The sequence below is a fragment of the Echinops telfairi genome, unplaced genomic scaffold, assembly GCF_000313985.2.
Source record: "Echinops telfairi isolate 266 unplaced genomic scaffold, ASM31398v2 ScPeMD7_7419;HRSCAF=8457, whole genome shotgun sequence".
NCBI lineage: Eukaryota > Metazoa > Chordata > Mammalia > Afrosoricida > Tenrecidae > Echinops > Echinops telfairi.
The window spans coordinates 1,218,715-1,228,319 of record NW_022111319.1 but is presented as its reverse complement, the minus strand read 5'-3'; positions in this window follow the sequence as shown (position 1 = coordinate 1,228,319).

Here is a 9,605-nt window from a genome sequence, read left to right as displayed (position 1 = left end):
TGTATCATTTGATAGCCGGGCACCATCTGCTTTCTTCACCACTTTTGCTAATGCACCCCCTTTGTCCTCAGCGATCGAGTAGGGGTAGGCTGGTGTGCTTCTTCCATGTGGGTTTTGTTGTCTCTCAGCTAGATGGTGCTTGTTTATCTTCAGGTCTTTAAGGCTTCAGGTGCTACATCTTTTGGTAGCTGGGTTATTTTTTTAAATCATTTTATTGGTGGCCCAGACAACTCTTATCCCTTTCCATACATTCATTGAATCAGGCATGTTTGTACATATGTTGCCTTCATTCTTTTCTAGACATTTGCTTTCCATTGAGCCCTTGGTATAAGCCCTCTTTTTTTAATAAATCATTTCATTGGGGCTCATACAACTCTTATCACAATCCACACATACATCAATTGTGTAAAGCACACTTATACACTCGTTGCCCTCATCATTCTCAAAACTCACTTTCTGCTTGGGTTCCTGGAATCAGCTCCTCATTTTCCTTCCCCCCCACTCCCCTTATTCTTTTTGTCATTGACTTCTAATTTTATAGTGCTCTTGTTTGGGAAGATGGTTTGTAGTATTTCAAATTTTTTAATTAATTGAGAGTTGTTTTGAGGTTCAACATATATGATCTAGTCTAGATAGTGTATTGTGGCACTGTGGGATCCAGTGTTCTGTATACATTTCTGAGGTTAAGTTGGTTGATTTTGTTGTTTAGATCTTCTCTACCTTTGTTGAATCTTTCTAGTTGTTCTGTACATAATTAAAAAGTGTATATTGAAGTCTGCTCATATTATTGTGGAGTTATTTATTACTATTTTCAATTCTGTTAAGGTTTGATTCATATATGTTGGAGCTCTGTTATTGGGTGGGAAGAAAGACGAGGCTTTCTACTCCTGTAATGAGTTACAGTCTCAGAACCCCATTAGGGCATCTCTACCCTGTCATATAGATTCTCTATGAGATGGCAGCGAGCTTCACATTTTATTTTTCTTTGGGTGCATAGATATTTACTATGGTTATGACCTATTGTTGTACTGAAACTTTAATCACTATTATAATGTCCTTTTTCTGTTTTTGGTCTCTTCTTCTTCCTCTTCCTCTTCTTCCTCCACATCCTCCTCCTCCTCCTTCTTCTTCCTGCCACTTGCTTGGTATATGCTTTCCATCCACTAAGCTTAAGCTAATGTTTTCCTTTGTGTCTAAGATGTGTTGCATATAGACAGCATATCGATGGGTCATGTTTCATGATTCATTCTGCTATTCTCTGTCTCTTGACTGAAGAATTTAATCTATGTACATTGAGGGTAATTATCAATAGGTATTTATTTATTGTTGTCATATTTCTCTGTGTTGTGTGTGTGTGTGCAGCCAGGTGGTGTTGATGAATTCTTTGCTTAATATAGCTCTGTGTACCAACTTATTTTTGTTCACCAAATTTCTTATTCATTTTATTTTTGTTGTTGTTGTAGGGTTTACTGAGTCCTTATAATTTTATTCTTTTTTATTTTGACAAGAGGTTTTAAATTTATTGCTCTGAGATTAGTCTACAATTTATTATTATCTACTCATATTTAAATCAGTCTGTTCTAATTTTAATAACCTTGACTTTTTCTTCTTTCGGGGAAATCCGTCACTCTCGTGTCTTTTGTGGGGGATATAATTTAAGATGTGATATTACTATGCCAAAGGATATTTTTTGCTATAAAGTTCCAACTTCATCTCTAAATTTTTTATTAAGGATTTTCATGTGAATGTAGTAGAGTGAAACTATTCAATATAATCTCTCTCCCAACATCTAACAAAAATATAAAAGTTAAGAATATAAAGAAATAACAAAAGTGATTGCCAGGTAAAAGACATGATACCTTCTTGGTACAGGTTCTTAAAGCTGGTGGAAAAAGAAACTAGGTTTGGGTCCACTTGTGAGTGAGTGTTAAACTAGGTTTATTGAGAAAGAGTACTCTGGGAAGAAGATGAATCTCAGAATCATGAGAAATTTCATGAATTTGAATAATAAAACATGTCTTCTCTTAATTAAAAGTGCTAGAATCTATGGCTGTGGATTTGTGAAGGTTATAATTTAAAACAAACAAACAATGGTTAGAAGACCTGAACTATCATCATTGGTTTTTATGTTTCTTGTTTTTCCAAAACCATTTTATTGGGAGCTAATACAGATATCATATTGTTCCATAGTTCAACCACATCAAGCTGTATTGTACAATTGCTACCACAATCAGTTTCAAAGCATTCTCCTCCTTCTTAAACTCCTTGACTTCAGCTCCCCTTTAACACCCCCCTTCCCCCACTGTACTCTCTAGGAACTCTTGTTCTACTTGCTGCTTCTATAGGTTCATCAATCCTGGTTTTCATATACTGAAAAACAGAAAAACGTAACAAAAGTTTGAAGGTTGCCGCCAATGAAAAAATACATCTGAGATAATCCCCAATATAAAAACAAACAGGTTCTGCTCACAGGTATTGTTAGGTGACTCCTGTCTTTCAAGTGGAGATAGGTTCATCTTAATTTCTACCAAAAGTAACAAGTGTTTATTGATTCATCATGCATTCTAACAGGATTGAAAAACTGAAATAGATGGAGATCATAGTATGGGAAGCCTCAACAAATTGGCTAAGACACATTGTGGGATCCAAAGAATCTACTCATAGATTACACGGTTGCAGGCCTGGATCCTGCATCTGACTCATCAACCCTTGATTCTTTGGACATAAACCAATGGCTTGTCATATTTCCTGCTATCTAACCTGCCAACCTTGACCGGCTACCAGCCTGTAGTTTTCTTGCTGATCTTGGGTTCACTACACCCCACATCTATGAGTCAGGAGAAGCCTCCAGCCTAACATTTGACCCATGGACATGGAACCTGCAATTTTGAGAGAGCTATTTGTTTCCATGTATGAGACCTACATCTCTCCCCCCGCCAAGAATGTGGTGTTGACAGTTTACAGGGAAAACAATGGCACAAAATCTTGTAAGTTACTAAAATAAAGATATAGGAACTCAAAATATTCCCCTCCTTCCCTTGAAAAGTTTCTCCATCGCCACCCCACCCCGGTTCTTACTATTACTCCCTGTAATTCTAAAATTTTGTAGATCAGTTTGGTGAGAGATAAGTCCAATCCTTTTGTGTCACTGTAATGTAATGTAATGTAATGTAATGTAATGTAATGTAATGTAATGTAATGTAATGTAATGTGACTGAATGGCTTCCTGAAGGTCTCAGAGTTGGATATGGGAATTGTAGGACATTGAGTCCATGATGCTTTTCTAACTTTCTTCCCCAAGGGGAAATTGGAAATTTAAATAATGTAGATAAATATCTGAAAATAAAAATGATCTGATAAAAACAAACAAAAAAGCACAGAAAATGTTGAAAACCAGATCAGGCACATCAAAAGGAGGAATCAAGTGACAAGGGTTTAACCATACAAGTAAGGTTTATCATTTTGATCGCCTATAGTCATCTCTCCCATGTACCCTGTTGGTAACCAGTTTCTTCGCATTCCTCTATTCTGCGTAGAGGGAAATTACTGGAGGCTTCCTTTCTTTATGTATATCTTACAAATGTTTCCTGGGCTTCTACTGTCATCCATAGTCTTCTGCAAACCAGAATCTCATAATTTAGGCTCTGATACTATTCCCTGCTTCTGCTTTGGGTTATATGAATTACAATCCTTGGGTCATGGATATTGGTGTTCTTCTTCCATGTGGACTTAATTGACATCTCATTTAGATGGCTGCTTGTTTGGAAACAAGCCTTTAAGACCCCAGATGCTATTTTATCTGATAGCCTGGCACCATCTAATTTCTTCATTGTACATTGCTATAGCATATCTTCTGTGTTCCTTTCATGAGGGCAAGTATCAAGCATTTAATAACTAACTGTTCCTAAATGAAGGTAGGATTTAGTGCAAGCCCAAAATCTATTCTTTGATCTATGATTTTTTCATCTACCTTTGTTTTCCTTTAGAGGTATCCTTGCTAATTTATGGTAGAGAGTCTTAACAATCATCTCCCTTGGGCATTAAGATCTTCTGTTAATATTGTCATTAACTAGCCCCAGGTACTAATTTTTTAAAGCACTGTTGAGAGAGAGATATTGGTTCAATATAGGCTAGCTCCATATTTCAATACCTGAATTATTCACTTGTACAGAATAAATATTTTCATGGATGTTTGGTATTTGCACAAACAATGGTAGTTGATTGTCAGGGAAATTTTACAATAATATTCACTAACAGGCTTGCCAGAATAAATATATCTTAATACAGCATATAGGGAATTGATGTAGTAAATCAATGATTGTCTGCTTCCAGACAGTTAAATACTCTTGGTATAGTTGCCGTCTGCTTCTTTAAACATCATGAATTTTCAGTCTTAATCCTCAGGCTACAAGTGTGTTTGAGGTACAGTTCATTTCACCTTGTGGAATTTCTATATCAGATCTCTCTGGTGCAGCCTTTGGAGCTTGCTGTGTGCCTCAAGATCCAGGATTCAATGCCCCAGTATTCTATGGCATTTGGCCTGTGTCCCCAGGATGTGCCCCAAAACTCAGGCCAATATGGCTTATTCCATCCATATTACCAGGGATACTCCCCCTTTAGGGCCCTTGAAAGTATTTTTAGTCAACTCCCCCCCACCCAACTTTGAAGTCAGCCATCACCGTTTTTCTACAACTATTCATATACTTGTGTTCCCCCAGATGTGTCTGCTCCTTTTCCCCTCTCCCGACTTGATTTTCTCATCAGCATCCCTCATCTCTCTGAGAGGGAGGTCTACCTTCCCAGGAGGACCTTGTCATCACTTTGCAAGGCAGCCACTCAATAGTCAACATCCCCTCCCCATTCATTGACAGTCTGATCCAAGCTGACATGAGGAGCCCTCTGCCAAAGTGGCCTTCAAAATCTGACCTACAGAAGATGGTGAATGGTTCATTGGCAGCAGCAGACTATCAGGCTGTCTGCCCACCTTGTCCAGCAGAGAACTGGATGCCCTGCAAGCCTGAGCTTGTGCCCACCCTGTTGCTTGTCCCTAAAGCAGTGGACTCATACAATATTTATCTTTTTGAGATGGACTAATTTCACTCAACATAACGTTTTCCAGATCCATTCATGTGATGAGGTGTTTCATGGTTTCATTGCTGATTTTTAGGGATGCGTAGTATTCCATTTTGTGTATGTGCCAGAGCTTTTTTAATCCAATCTTCTACTGCTGGGAATTTAGGCTGTTTCCAACTTCTTGTTATAGTAAACTGTGCTGCAATGAACATGGGGAAGCACAATCTATTTTTGATCTGTTTCTTATTTCTTTGTGGGTATATATCCTGTAATGTGATTAATAAATCATGTGGTATTACCATGTTTAAGGAATTTCCATATCACTTACCACAGTAGTTGTACATATTTGCAAGCCCACCAGTAATGTACATGAGTTTCTGTCTCTCTACACCCTCTATAGCATTTGTTGTTCTTAGTTGTTTTTTTTTTAAATTGGGCTAGAGTCATGGGTGATAGATGGCATCTCATGGTTACTTTGACTTGCATTTTCCTGATGTCTAGTAAATGAGAGCATTTCCTAATGTGTTTATTAGCCATTCAGATATCATCCTTTGTGAATCAGCTGTTCAGGTCCTTTTCCCACCTTCTCAGAGTTTTTTTGTGGGTTTTTTTTGGTATAGGCTTGTTGTATACTGCAGATTTTAGTAATTGGTCCTTTATCCATAATGTCATTGCTAAATATCTTTTCCCAATCGGTGGGCTCTTGTTTCATGGTTTTAAAGAAATATTTTGATATATACAAGTGTTTTGTTTTTAATAGGTCCCATTCATCTATGTTGTCTTCCATGCGTGTGCTTCTTTGTTATAGCTGGTAGCCCGTGTATGCCCTGCTCTAGCGCACTTAGATTTGGTCTCAATTTTCTCATTGATGATTCTGATAGTTTGGGTTTTACTTTTTTGTCTTTGATCCACCTTATATTTGTTCTTGCGAACGGGATGAGGTGTTTGTCTTGTTTCATTCTTCTGCAGATAGATATCCAGTTTTTAAAGCACCATTTATTGAAGGAGGCATCTCCTTTCCATTTAATGTTTACTGAGCCTTTGTCCAAAATGATTTGTGTGGATGTGGATGTTTTCATTTCTGTTTTCTGTCCTGCTCCATTTTTCTGTGCATCTATCATTATACCACTACCAGGCTGTTTTGACAACTGTGGCTATGTAATAGGTTTGAAGGTCTGGTATTGCAAGATGACCTATTTTGTTCTTTTTTTTTGTGAGGAGTTCTTTGCTTATTCTGGGCTGTTTCCATCTCCATCTGAAGTTGGTAATTAGTTTTCAGGAATGTAGATGGTGTGTGTGTGTTTGTGAACATTTCTATTATAATCATGTGGTTAAACTGAAATCAAAATCATATCTAGTATGTTCATTATCTCTAAACATTTTACTCACACTCCTAATAACCATAAGTAGTTCGACACCTTGTTTCAAATTTCTCCAAGTTAGATCATTAAAATCACAAAAGAAGCAATATTTTTGAGCTAAAAAAATCTGTGAATGGTACACTAAACATTTCTAGTAGATCTTACTTGAGTCCTAGTTAGTCAATGGTTAAGTGTTCAGCAGCTAATGGAAAGGTTGATGCTTGGAACTCACCTAGTCAATTTGTGGGAAGAAAAATCTGATCATCTGCTCCTGTAACCATGAAAGCTTAGAAAACCCTAAGAGCAGTTGTACTCTGTCATACAGGGTTAATATGAATAGGAGGCCACTCTGCAGTACCCAACAAAAATAATAAAGGAATAATGTCTCTAAATTTTTAAACACGTTTTTGTGTGATTTTGTTAAGTTCATCTGCTTCAAATTCTTCAGTATGCCAGCAATTATCCCACTTCCTCCCAGTGTTTAGTGTTTCCATTTCTACCTTTTCATCTTAACTGGTTGAGGTGAGTTCAGTTCCAGAACTGAAGGGGCACTTATGGACCATAGTCTTGGGGGGGGGGGTTCCCACCAGTGTCCATCCAACCCATACATTTTGGCTTTTTCATGATTTTGATTTCTGTTCTGTATTTTTCTCTCATTCTATCCAGAACCTTCTAATTTTATCCTTTCAGAGAAGTTGGTAGTGGTAGGCATGCACCATCTAATTCTACTCTCAGGGTTGTGGAAAATGATGTTTTAAGGTCCACTAGCCAATTGTATTATTTGTTTCCTGGTATTTAATTTTTTATCACTATTTTTTACACTGGATGAGGCAGGACCAATATTTTTACTTTAGATGGCTGCTCAAAAACTTTTAGATCTCAGTCAATATTCACTATACTCAGATGTAGACAACCATCTTCTTGAAGTACATCATACAAATTGATATTGGTGTCCCCCAAGAATATTGCCCTGAGGTATAACAAGTCATTCCCTCAGGGCATTGGCTTATGTCTACAAAGTTTGCATAATTTTGTCCTTTGTATCCCCTACCACATTCATGGATATAGTTGTAGCAAAGTTAAATACACTTATACAAATATCATCTATCAAGCATGTACATATATTCTTTGGTATATTCCAACTTTCCATTTCATGCCTGTTTAGTTTGTATGTCTATACATGCATCTACTCATAGATCACCCTACTGTTTTCAAATTACAAAGAGAAATATTAGGAAGGAAAATATGGCCATATAATTGAGTCAATAGACATGTATCTAAATCTTTTGGTGACAAAATCTTTTTTATTAAAATTAAATTGGAGAATAACCTAAAAGATGATGACATTAGCAAATCAACACTAATTTCTCCCAATGTTATTACCAAAAAAATCAGAACAATAAGGTTTGCAAAACTATAAAAAAATAATTGCAGAGTAGTAGCAACTAGACAAATGCTGTATTAAGAAAAATGCAGTTTTCGTGGTAGGAAACATTCCTTCTCCTGTGGTCACTATTCTTTTTCCTTGCTCTATGACAATGGCAGCTGTAGTCATGGATGACGATGGTGTCAGCTATATCAGTTATGTACAAAAATTTATGGTGCCAAACAAGGGACTCATCTTTGTCTCAGATATGCAAAACAGACTTTCTTTATCTTGATGGGCCTTTGTGTATGTCTGTTCCGAGTTGTCTGTGGGATGGCTGGGATTAAAGTGAGATTATCCTCCTTATCTAGGCTGGTGCAGTCCTTCTATGGTTTATGGGCTTAGATAAAGGAATTGTTATAAACTGTAAACTTCTAAAGATCAAAGGAGAAACATCCATGTGTTAGTTTCTTGAACAGTTTAGTTTTTCAAAAGTACCATACACACAGGACATTTAAAGGAGCCAAGGGCAAAATGCGTATGCATCCAATACCCAATAATACTTTATGCTTCCTCTTCAGTTTGGTCTATGCTTCTAGGTCTGGTTGATAATCGCTATGCATAGTCTGAAGTTACAAATGTTGGGAGATGTCTTTCTATTCATTTCCTTTTTTTTTTGTTTAAAGTGGTATATAAGAAAATCTTTTGGGATACTGGCTAGGTATGGCCTCGGATGAGACTTCAGTATCTATAAATGTCCAGTAGTAAAGCCATTACCCAAAGAATTAAAAAAAGTTACTGAACAAGCAGACTACTTAAGTCATCTGTAATAAATAAATAAGAGGAGGCTTCAAAAACATTCTTAGAAAACTGTAATTGGAAGATAATGGAATTTTACATAAACTTTTGGAAGTCCTCTATATTTCCCAAACATGGAGAAAGGCAAATAGCTGAGATTCATACTTAAGTTATTATATTATCAGTTTCTACAAGTGGAAATCACAAAGCTTTGAAAAACAGATAGGAAGGGTGGCTCACTCAAAAGAATAAAATAAAGAAATAAAACGTGTCAATTTGGAAGCCTAGATAAGGGAGAGAATCCAAACCAAAAACCAAACTCAATCCCATAAAGTCAATTCTGAGTCATAGTGGTTTACCCTATAGGGCAGGGTAGAATTGCTCCCATGGGGTTCCCATAATATAAATCAGGGGTCCTCAAACTTTTTAAACAGGTGGCCAGTTCACTGTCCCTCAGACACATTGGAGGGCCGGACTATAGTTAAAAAAACAAACAAACTATGAACAAATGCCTATGCACACTGCACATATCTTATTTTGAAGAAAAAAAACAAAATGGGGCAAAAACACCCAGCAGGCCAGATAAATGTTGGGCCTAGTTTGAGGACGCCTGCTGTAAATCATTGCTGGATTAGAAAGCCTCATCTTGCTCCCACAGAGAAGTGGGAAACTTTGTGATCAGCAGCTGAATGCAGGAATGGCTGGGTAGTGTTGGAAGAGTTGAAACAAACCAAAAACATAAACTAATAGCAAGATCAATCTAACACACAGACACATCTAAGCCAGAACTAATGGCTGCTTTATTTGCCTTAGTCACCATTGTATACTGGTCAATGACCCACCCAGGCTATATACAGTAGTAGTGCATCCTCAGGTGCACAAGCATGGGAGTTGGGAACTACAGAAGGGTTCTGGTGAGTTAGTATGACTCCACCCTTGTTGTCCTATGTTTCTCAGGTTTTGGTTTATTGAAACAACTAAAATATTAAGAGGGTGGGATATAGTAA